This window comes from Muntiacus reevesi, chromosome 3, assembly GCF_963930625.1.
Source record: "Muntiacus reevesi chromosome 3, mMunRee1.1, whole genome shotgun sequence".
NCBI classification, from domain to species: Eukaryota; Metazoa; Chordata; class Mammalia; order Artiodactyla; family Cervidae; genus Muntiacus; species Muntiacus reevesi.
In genome coordinates, this window is record NC_089251.1 from 233,607,118 (window position 1) to 233,619,141 (window position 12,024).

Genomic DNA, 12,024 nt, shown 5'->3' on the forward strand with positions numbered 1-12,024 from the left:
GATAGCTTTTCAAGCATAGATCCTTTTCTCTTGGAGCCTTAGAGTCTGGGCAGGGATTAAAGACTTATATATACAGAGTAACTATAGTGTGGGGGCGGGGGAACAGTGTTGACTAATCTAAGCTGTGTGACAAATCCAGTGCAGATGGAGATGCTGTGCCAGGAAAGACTTGCTTGGAGTCCTGTGCATTAAGATTCACCTGTCAGCAAAGTTTAGGATGGAGTAGGGGCAGGAATGGGACTGCAGTCATGGAGAATGGTTAGAGAATGATTTCAATAGTTACGTGAGAGACTAAGATCTCAAATTATCCATACAGCATGGATCAGGAAAGAAGTGAGGGGTAGGAAGATTCCCGAGAGACTGCAAGGACATGGAAGCTGTAAGAGACAAAGATGATGACTTCAGAGTTTTGAGACTACATTAAATGGACACTGGAAGAGAGGTACCTGTCCATTTCAGTTTGAGTTCAGTTCCAGGCATGTTGAGTTTGAGGTGTGGAAACATCCAGGCAAAGATGTCCTCTGAATAGCTGGAAAAATCAAACTGGGGCTTAAGAGTTCAGGAGGAAACCTGGGTAGCCTTTTGCCTAGAGTGGATGTGATGAGACAGGGAAATCACTAGGGAAATCACACTGGGAAATCACACTAGGGAAATCAGTTCTGAATATTCACTGGAAGGACTGAGGCTGAAGCTGAAACTCCAATACTTTGGCTACCTGATGTGAAGAACTAATTCATTAGAAAAGACCCTAATGCTGGGAAAGATTGAAGGTGGGAGGAGACAGGGACGACAACAGAGGATGAGATGGCTGGATGGCATCACCGACTTGATGGATATAAGTTTGAGTAAGCTCCAAGAGTTAGTGATGGACAGGGAAACCTGGAGTGCTGCAGTCCATGGGGTCACAAAGAGTCGGACACACAACTGAGTGACTGAACTGAGCACTAGGAAAAAGGTCATTGAACGAAGAGACCTAAAAACCTTTGATATTTTATTCTTGAGCTGTGAATAATGCAGAAGCAGCACAGCTAAAGGGTAGAAAAACCAACAAGACCACACAGTATCCATGGGTTTCCCTTCTATCTGATGTGAAAGTTGTCACTTCCTTGGAGGACAGAATATGTGCCAAGGTCAAAAATATACAGGAGGCTTCCAGTTCAAGATGGTGGAGTAGAAGGCCAGGCATTCATCTCCTCCTGCCAGAGTACCAAAGTTGCAACTAGCTGTTGAACAGCCACTGACAGGAGGACACTGGAACCCACCAAAAAAAGATACCCCACGTCCAAAGACAAAGAAGAAGCTGCAGCAAGATGTAGGAAGGACGTAATCGTGATAAAATCAAATCCCATATCCACCAGGTGGGTGACGCACAGACTGGAGAACAATAATACCAAAGAAGTTTTCACACTATTGTGAAGGTTCTGAACCCAACATCAGGCTTCCCAGCCTGGGAACCCTGAAACAGGACTGGCAATCCCCAGGGAATATGACCTTAAGGGCCAGCAGGATTTGATAATAAGCTTCCCAGAAGACTGAGGGAAACAGAGATGCCAGTCTTGGAGAGCACAAACACAATTTTGCCTGCACTGAGACTGCCAGGGGAGGGAAGCAGTGACCCCCCAGGAGACTGAACCAAAACTACCTGCTAATGTTGGAGGGCCTCCTGTGGAGGCGTGGGTTGGCAGGGGCAGAGGCATGGGTCGGACAGGGGCACTGGAAGGCCCCCCTTGCTGTATACCCTGTTGGAGTTAGCCATTAACCTACCATAGAGCCTGTAGACCCCAGGACTGGGGTCAAACTCAGTCCAAACAATTACCAGGGAGGGAGCCCAACTCCCCCACCCTGCCCCCAATCAGCAGATAATTGGATTAAAGCTTTACTGAACAAGGCCCTGCCCACCAGAGCAAGATCCAGTTTTTCCCATCTCCAGTGCCTCCCATCAAGAAGCTTATACAAGCGTCTTAGCCTCCTCCATCAGAGGGCAGACAGAAGCAGCAAGAAGCACAGTCTCACAGCAGCTAAAACAAAAACCATATTATAGAAAGTTAGTCATGATGAAAAAGAAGAAAGTTATGTCCCAGATGAAGAGACAAGATAAAATCCCAGAGAAACAACTAAATGAAGATAGGCAACTCTCTAGAAAAAGAATTCAGAATAATGATAGTGAAGATGATCCAGGATCGTGGGAAAAGAATGGAGGCAAAGATTGAGAAGATCCAAGAAATGTTTACCAAAGGCCTAGAAGAACTAAGGAACAAACAAATAGAGATGGATAATAAACTAGAAAGCATCAGTAGAAGAATAACTGAGGCAGAAGAACAGATAAATGACCTGGAGAACAGAATGGTGGAAATCACTGCCATAGAACAGAATATAGAAAAAAGAATGAAAAGAAATGAAGACAGCTTAAGAGACCTCTGGGACAACATTAAATGCACCAACATTCACATTATAGGGGTCCCAGAAGAAGAGAGAGAGAAAAGGCCTGAGGAAATATTTGAAAATAACTGAAAAATTTTTGAACATGGAAAAGGAAATATTCAACTGAGTCCAGGAAGCACAGAGAGTCCCAGGAAGGATAAACCCAAGGAGGAACACGCAGTAATCCAACTGACAAGAATTAAAGACAGATAGAATATTGAAACAAGGGAAAATGACAAATAACATACAAGAGAACTCCCTTAAGGCTATCGTCTGACTTCTCAACAGAAACTCTAAGAGCCAGAGGGAGTGGCATGATATATGTAAAGTGATGAAAGGAAAGAACCTACAACCAAGAGTACTCTACCCAGCAAGACTCTCCTTCAGCTTTGATGGAGAAATCAAAAACTTTCCAGACGAGCAAAAGTTAAGAGAATTCAGCACCACCAGATCAGCTTTACAACAAATGCTGAAGGACCTTCTCTAGGTGGGAAGCACAAGAGAAGGAAAAGACCTACACAAAGTAAGCCCAAAATAATTAAGAAAATGGTAATAGGATCATACATACTGATAATTAAATATAAATGGATTAAATGCACCAACCAAAAGACATAGACTGAGAGGGTGGTGGGTGGATGAAAACATGTGCATATATGTGCTTCCACTTAACATCACTTTGCTTGATACCCCCCAAATGGTATATAATTATTTTATGTTGTTAAGTTAGTCATATTCCCATTATGGCTTGCAATTATAATTATCTTTTATTTTTTATTTTTATTTTTTGTCTGGCTATTGATTGTGAAAACATTTTTTACTTTTATGATGATGTAACTGTTACTCACTTAATACCATTGTATCATGATTGGTCAACAGAAAAACAATAGACCTCTATCTCACCAAAGCTAGGATCTAATAGAAAAACCTGTAATCACTTTTAAAAATCCAGATGTGTGTCACAATTATCTTGAAATTTTTTGAAAAATACAAATGCTCAGGTATTACTTTTTTTCTTCAGAGCTCCAGATATGTTTCTAGTGAGCAGTCCTATTTAAAAACATCTGGACTATATGATAATCTTTTACTTTTATGTAGTTTGTTTCACTTTTTCTATTTCATATTCATTGCTACCGTTTCATTTAGTTTATGTTCTCAATTTCTCCATCTCTTTTTTTTTAATGTTCTTTCTCAAGCCTTTATCAAGTGTAGTAGAAAAACTTTGTATATGTATATTTATAAATATGCATAATATATATATATATCTTAGAAAACTTAAGAATTTTTGCCTAAGCTAAAAAATTATGACATTTTGATTCTACTTGTTTGACTTAGTATGACTAGAATGCTAGATTTCTAATTAAAAAATAGATATGCAACAAGCAACAAAGGTTCACTGTATAGCATAGGGAACTATAGTCAATATCTTGTAATAACCTATAATGGAAAATAATTTCAAAAATAATATATGTGTATTTGTATAACTGAATCACCTGGTTGCACACCTGAAACATTGTAACTCAACTATACTTCGATTAAAAGTATACAAATATATATATACACACACACACACACACATACAGGGAAGTCGAAAAAGGAGATGAACCATTAAAAAAAGTTACTGTGCCTAATATGGCCATCTCAGGAGCCTTGGGCAAGTGAATGAGTGTAAGCTGTGGGTATGTGATAAAGAAATAGAATTGGTGAGGATAAACCACATCTCTTTTACCCCCAAGGAGTTGAGCAAGTAATGGAAGATGAGAGATCAGTTAGTAGGATGAGGGTATGTGCAATTATGATTTTATTTGTTATTTTAAAGAGAATTTAGTACAATTGAACATCTAAGGACTCTGCAAGTGTGGTACATGGACTTCTAGGCATCCCCAAGATCCTTGCAGGGGTCTGTGACGTCACAGCTCTTTTCATAATAATACTTGATATTTCCATTTCTTTTACATTGACATTTGTGATGGTGCAAGAGCAATTGTTGGTAAAACTTCCAATGCCTTAGCACATATCAGAGTAGGGGCATCTGCTATTATGCTAGGGCTGCATATGGGGGGTTGTTCTTTTTTTAACCACCACCCACTTGCATCAGAAATAATAGTTCACTGAAAAATGTCCTTGATGAAGCCCCCAAAATAATGAATTTTAAGTCCTGACCTTTTGAATATCTGGTGAGATGAAATTGGAAGTCTGCAGAAAGTGTGTCTACTGTGTGCTGAAGTATGATGGCTGTCTGAAGGAAAAGCAGATGTGTGATTGAATTGCAAACTGAACTAGCCATTCAAAAAAAAGGGGGGAACATCATTTTTACTTGAAAGTACTCCTGACAAATCATTGTTACTCCAAATTGGGTATTTTGCATATATTTTCTCGAATTGGAACAAAATGAGCATGTTACTTCTGTGAAAAATAAACCACCTGACAGGGTTTAGTTGCGAGTGATAAAAATTGACCTTTTGAGTGAAAATCAGATTTGGGGGAATTTGCACCTGTCACAGTGAGCGTGATGGCTTCTCAGGATTTTTCTATTGAGATCTATGGTGATGTTAATGAATGTGATATTTTGGTGTTGTATAATAAAATGTGTCAACACTTGCAAGAGCTGCAAAACCAGTATTTTCCATATGACCCAATACATGGTGTTACAAAATCTTCCATGGGTAAAATCCATTTGAAGCATAAAACAAACCATTGGATTTTCTTGTAACAGAGTACAGAAAGTTCATTGATTCAGATTCAGTGTCAACAACTGGAACTAACCTTTAAGAAATTGCTACTTGTCAAGTTTTGGGGCGGTATCAAAGAAGAATATCTGTAATTAACTGGTTCCTCCCTTTACCAAAGACAAAGCCCTCTGAAGCAACAGTTCTTCACATATTTCAACCCAAAGAACCTATCGCAACAGAGTGAATGCAGAAATAGACTTTAGAATCCAACTGTCTTCTCCTAAATCAGATGTTAAAAAGAATTTGCAAAAAGTTAAACAATGCCATTCTTAAGTAACTTTTTAAATTGAAAATATGGTTGTTATTCTAAGTGTTATATTGTTAATGTAATTTTTAACTTAAAGTTGACTAACATAGATTTTTAAATTCCTAGTTTTAATTCCTAATGTGATGAATATCAATAGACACAATCCACATAAGCCTAAGCTCTTTGCAGTCCTTAATTTTTAAAGGTGAGCTCTGACACCAGAAATTTGAGAACCACCAGCTTAGAGAAGGAGAAAATAAAAATAGATGAGAAAATTGATTCAGAGTCTAATTGATATCTAGACTGAAGAGGATGAGAACCAGAGAGAAAAAGGCTAATTCAGGAAATATTTTGAAAGAGGAAATGGTAAGATTTGGTGACAATTTCAGTATGGATGCATGAAATGAAAAACTTAAAGATAACTTATATGATAATGTCTCTTCAGGAAAATTAGAGATACCAAGGGAACGTTTCATGCAAAAGATGGACACAATAAAGGACAGAAACAGTATGGATCTAGAAGCAGAAGAAGAGGTGGTGAAATGTACAGAAGAACTGCACAAAAAAGATCTTAATGATCCAAATATTAACAGAAGCAGAAGTTGTTAAGAAAAGGTGGCAAAAATATACAGAAGAACTGCACAAAAAAAAGATCTTAATGATCTGGATAACCACAATGGTGTGATCATTCACCTAGAACCAGACATCCTGGAGTGCAAAGTCAAGTGGGCCTTATGATGCATCACTATGAACAAAGCTAGTGGAAGTGATAGAATTCCAGCTGATCTATTTCAAGTCCTAAAAGATGATGCTATTCAAGTGCTGTACTCAATATGCCAGCAGATTTGGAAAACTCAACAGTGACCACAGGACTGGAAAAGTTCAGTTTTCATTCCAATCCCAAAGATGGGCAATGCCAAAGGATGTTAGTCGCGCAGTTGCACTCACTTCACATGCTAGCAAGGTCATGCTCAAAAAAAAGCTAGGCTTCAACAGTTCGTGAGCTGAGAACTTCCAGATGTTCGAGCTGGATTTAGAAAAGGCAAAGGAACCAGAGTTCAAATCACCAACATCCGTTGGATCATAGAAAAAGCAAGAGAATTCCAGAAAAACATCTACTGCTGCTTGGATCACAACAAACTGTGGAAAATTCTTAAAGAGATGGGAATACCAGACCACCTTACCTGCCTCTTGAGAAATCTGTATGCAGGTCACGAAGCAACAGTTAGGGCCAGACCTGGAACAACGGACTGGTTCCAAATTGGGAAAGTTGTACGTCAAGGCTGTATATTGTCACCCTGCTTATTTAACTTATATGCAGAGTACATCATGTGAAATCCTGGGCTGGATGAAGCACAAGCTGGATTCAAGATTGCTGGAAGAAATATCAATAACCTTAGATATGCAGATGATACCATTCTTATGGCAGAAAGTGAAAAGGAAGTAAAGGGACCCTTGATGAAGGTAAAAGAGGAGAGTGAAAGAATGCACACTGATTCAAAATTCAACATTCAAAAAATTAATATCTTGGCCTCTGGTTCCATCACTTCATGGCAAATAGATGGGGAAACAATGGAAACAGTGACAGACTTTATTTTCTTGGGCTCCAGAATCACTGTGGATGGTCACTGCAGTCATAAAATTAAAAGACACTTGTTCCTTTGAAGAAAAGCTATGACAAATCTAGACAGTATATTAAAAAGCAAAGATATGACTTTGCCAACAAAGGTCCATATAGTCAAAGCTATGGTTTTTCCAGTAGTCATGTATGGATGTGAGAGTTGGACCGTAAGGAAGGCTGAGTGCTGAAGAATTGATGCTTTTGAACAGTGGTGCTTGAGAAGACTCAGAGTCCCTTGGACTTCAAGGAGATCAAACCAGTCCATCCTAAAAGAAACCAGTCCTGAATATTCACTGGAAGGCCTGATGCTGAAGCTGAATCTCCAGTATTTTGGCCACCTGATGTGAAGAACTGACTCATTAGAAAAGACCCTGATGCTGGGAAGGATTGAGGGCAGGAGGAGAAGAGGACGACAGAGGATGAAATTGTTGGATGGCATCACTAACTCAATGGACATGAGTTTGAGCAAGTACCGGGAGGTGGTGAAGGACAGAGAATCCTGGTATGCTGCAGTCCATGAGGTCAAAAAGAGTCAGACATGACTGAGCAACTGAACAACAACATGATAACTATGTTTTCATATTGCAGACTAGAAACCCGTTATTGACAGAACCAGATCAGGTGCCTAGATAGATGCTCCTCTATAAATAATAATTTTGGAAATTCAAGGAGCAGGGAATGGTGATAACTTAGGGGAGGGAGCAACCAGAAAGAAACTGGAAGAGCTTTGTGGAGAAGGCAAGGACAGCAACAGGTTGAGCACAAAGCAGGTCCTGGACAGGTAGAGGCACAGAGGGAGGGATTTAACATCAATCAAGGCTGTGTGGCACTTAACAGACTTGATCAGAAGTACTGTCTTGGAAGCTGTTGTTAAGTCAGGGGTTCAAGGCTACATGCTAGTGAATGGCGAGACATCATCAGCAACACTCAGTGCTCTGTTGAGTTTGAGGAGGAGGAGAGGGGAGAAATGGCTTCTCTTGGTGGCATGATCATTGGTAATCCTGAAGGACCTCTGCAGTTCTAGTAGAGTCTGGCTTTAAGAAGAGGGAACTATTAGATAGGAAATGAGCTGTTGATGTGGGCCAAGTTGGAACAGTTTGATATTCAGCCGAAGGAGAGAATTTGTTGTTTTGAAGGGATAGTGAATTCAGAAACAGTTAAACTAAGGCAGGAAAATTCTAAATAGAAAAGTATTTTTATGTAAGAGAAACATACACATATTAAACATAAATAGGGAGCCACAGGCTTCCCTGGTGGCTCCTACGGTAAAGTCTTTGCCTGCAATGCAGGAGACCTGGGTTCGATCCCTGGGTGGGGAGATCCCCTGGAGGAGGGCATGGCAACCCACTCCAGTATTCTTGCCTGGAGAATCCCATAGACAGAGGAGCCTGACAGGCTGCAGTCCACGGGGTTGCAAAGAGTCGGACACGACTGAGCAGTTGACTAAGCATAGCACATGAAAACAGAAAGTGAAGTAATAATAGTGAGAAAATGGGCTCTTGGTGTTAAATTTGGTAGAAATAATGATCACCTTTGATACAGTGTCTTATTTCAAAGATACTTGGTTTATTAGGTGTTTCTCATATTTGTTTTGAACTTCACAATCAAAAAGAAGTGGATGATGGCCACTTCCATGAGGAAATTGAGGTTTGGAGAGGCTCACCCAGTAAGGAGTCCAGAATAGCTTTAGTGTGGAGTCCTTTCCTCTGAGCCCGTGCGGGGGAGGATGAGGGGATGGTTATAAGGGGCACACACAGTTTTGAAGTTAGGATGGCGGTAACTGGGGAGACAGTCACTTTGTGACCGTACCTGGATGTTGGTGCCCTAACTGTGATCCGGTAAGTGTGAATAGTTAGAAGGAGCCAGGGAGTGATTGAAGAAATCGCCTTTGCTTTTCTCCACATGATTATTCCACAATGATTCGAAAGCAAGGATTGCCTGAGAACATTATCGGGAGGACAGTCACTCTCAGCTTACCTATGGGATCCTAGGGAACGTGAGGCTGATTGCTCTTTCAGCTTCAGATAACAGCCATCACAAATGCGTTGGATATTTATTGGGTTGACCAAAAAGTTTGTTTGGATTTTCCATAAGATGCTACAGAAAAACCTGAACAAATTTTTTGGCCAACCCACTAAATGTATGAGATAGCAGATCATTGCCAAGAGATGAGGTCTTTCTCTCCAATCCTCAGCCCATTTGTATTGGGTAAAGTAACCCATAATTGATGAGTGATTTAGTATTAACCACATGAATGGAAGTAGACTATCTAGAGTATCCCATTTGGATTTTGGTGTGGAAGTCATTTTGGAATCATTAGCTCAAAGAAAAGTCTTTCTGATTGTTCAGATTTCAGTATTTGGTGCCTGACTATGAAAGGAGAAATGCATTTCCATTTCATAGTCACATGTATCAGCGTGTGTTCCCAGGCAGCTCATCTTCCCCAGAATGGCAGTGTCATACTTCACCTAGGAGTCCTGCCAGAATGAAAAGTTCAGCAAGAGAGGGCCCTGTGCATTAGGTAAGGAAAGATGAAGACAGCTTGATGTGGATTAAGGAATTCAGACTGAAGGGGACGTCTGAGGAGAAGGTCACTAGGATGACATTTTAGTAGAAATAGTAAGATGAAAACACAGTTGGAAAGCTTTTGGAAGAAAGAAAATTGCAGTGCCTTAATGGATGCCAAAACTACAGTACAGAGCATTTGTTCATTCATCCCAAACCCGGGTAGAGTTTTGAAGCTTTGGTAACAACAAAGTTCAGGTTGAACAGTTAAGAGAACAAGTTAATGATGAATTTGGATGTCCTTTGTGTATCTGGGCAACTGTGATGGCCACTCCTCCCCAACTTGCCTGAAGGGGGATAGTTTGGATGACTAGTTGTCTTTGAATTTGTGTGTGCACATGCACACACACACACACACACTCTTAAACTGAAAACCTTGACAGTCTGGTGTGAGTCTGCTATCCGAACCCACCCTGCTGCAGGACCTACATAGGATGCTGGTCTCAAAGTTGACAGTTGTGATCCTGTTTGTCAACAGAGTGAATTCTGTGACAGCAGCTGCCAAATGGGAGTCATTTCTGGCTCTTTCCTCAGAGTGTTTCAAGTGGAACCAGAAGGTAGACATTCTGGGGCAAGTCACAATTGGGTCACAGTGTAGAGATTGTTTCGAAAAGAAAGGGGGGTGTGGAGGAGGGAAATGGCTGAATTCTGGCCCCTCACCCACTTCTTCCCCTTTCTAGCTGCATCCTGTTCTCCCTCCAGTCCAGCTGCCGCCTAAGATAAAGTGGCTGCCCTGCTGGAGCCTAAGGGTGAGGAGGGCGGGCACGAATCCTGTTCTGAAGTGGTCCAGCCCTTGGGTGTGCCTGGACTATGCTGATTTGGTTGGGTTCCTGGTTTCCTTTCACCAGTACCCATGTATCTTAAGAGTGAGAATGTGGTTGGAGATCTGTGGTGGGAAGGAACCTTCTGTAGGGTGGCTTTGAGGGTGTGGTTGGCGCGCCCTGGGGTGGCTCCCTTACCCCTGTCATTGGCTTGGGGCCACTGCTCTTTCATGTTAAGAGTTTATCTCAAATGATCCAGAAACATCAGGGCTCTTTCAACCCACAACAATCAAGTCTTGGTTAATTTTACCCCTGCAGTATGCTAGAGCAACTGAAAAACATCCAGGCTGGGAAACAGCTGTTCTCTCACCCTAAACATGGGGAGCTTTTGAGAGCTGGCAAGGGTGGGGGTACTTTTCCTTCCTTGAGGATACAGCTGATTTAACTCCCCTTGTAGCTGCCATCTTGCAAGCATGACTTAGCAAAACTGATATTGTGGGTGAGGATAATAAAGATGGTCTTTCTCAGCTCTGCTTATATTGTCTTTGAATTTTCTTACCAAAGGCAGAGTTAGCATTGAACTTTGGTGATGATACTCTATGTCAAAGGTAATATCTCAGATTTGGTTTTTCCTCATTTTATGTTTCTATAACCTATTGCCCATTATCTGCAGATTTCCACATCCAGGGAACATTGGTTCATGAATGTATGGATCTAAGTACCTAGACAATTAACAAAAAACAACAAAACATGAAGATGAATGACTGTTGCAGGTTGCTTGTTGTTCTTAAGTTCTAACTGTGTAAGGACAGTTCCTTTATACATTATTTCATTCCCTGATGGAAGCTGAGCTGGCTTAAAACTGTAAGAGGTGTTAGAATGAAGTGAACATCATTTTGTCGACCATATTTAAGTTCCCTTAGAGTTTGGATACAAGGTTAACCTACAGCTCAACACTTAAATCCAACAATAAAATTCTCTCGGGTGCAGAAAGCACGATGACCAGCCTTAAGGAGACCAGACGAAGGCATGACTTCCAAACATGCCCTGTGACTGTCACGTGGAACATGCTTCCAGCATTACTATGGAGTGTGCTGAAAACACATCCAGTTTTTCTACGTCTCCTCATGGACAGCAGGGTGTACTACTGGGTTCTGTCTCTTGGGATACAGTTTACTGGGACTTAAGATCTTTGTTTCAGCATGGATCCCTGATGCCTGACCCTTGGGTTTGAATCCTGGTTTTGACTTTCACTCCCATGGATTGTGCTCAGGAAGTTTCCACTGACGTGGTTGTGCCCTTGCCTTGTTTAATGAGAGCTTGCATTTCAGTTTTCCCCCAGCATCCAAGTGACTCTGCCAGCATGCCACTTGGATTTTACTTTATTTCAGCCTTCTGTGGGCATTGGACACATGGTGCCCTTCAAGAATAAGATGAAGAGTAGGCCTTTTTCTGCCTTTGGTGTCTCAGGTACGCATTTCTCATGACATGGAAGTAGGACTTGCTATCAGATAATGATACTGTACCTTTGGATTCAGGTCAACAGTTTCACCCTGTGCATTTGGTTTTTCCCTTTTACTGTTTTCTTAACCTGTCACAGTCTCTTAATTAGAATGTATTGCTAGGGGACAGGCAGCACTGTCAAACTTTGTGCATTTTATAGAAATACACAAAAGCACC

At 41.0% G+C, this 12,024-nt stretch overlaps 1 protein-coding gene across 9 annotated transcripts in view; it reads left to right on the top strand.

Moving 5' to 3' along the window:
- The window catches only part of TANC1 (tetratricopeptide repeat, ankyrin repeat and coiled-coil containing 1), a 241,804-nt gene that overhangs the window by 152,378 nt on the left and 77,402 nt on the right, over positions 1–12,024 (top strand). The gene's annotated exons all lie outside the window — the stretch shown is intronic.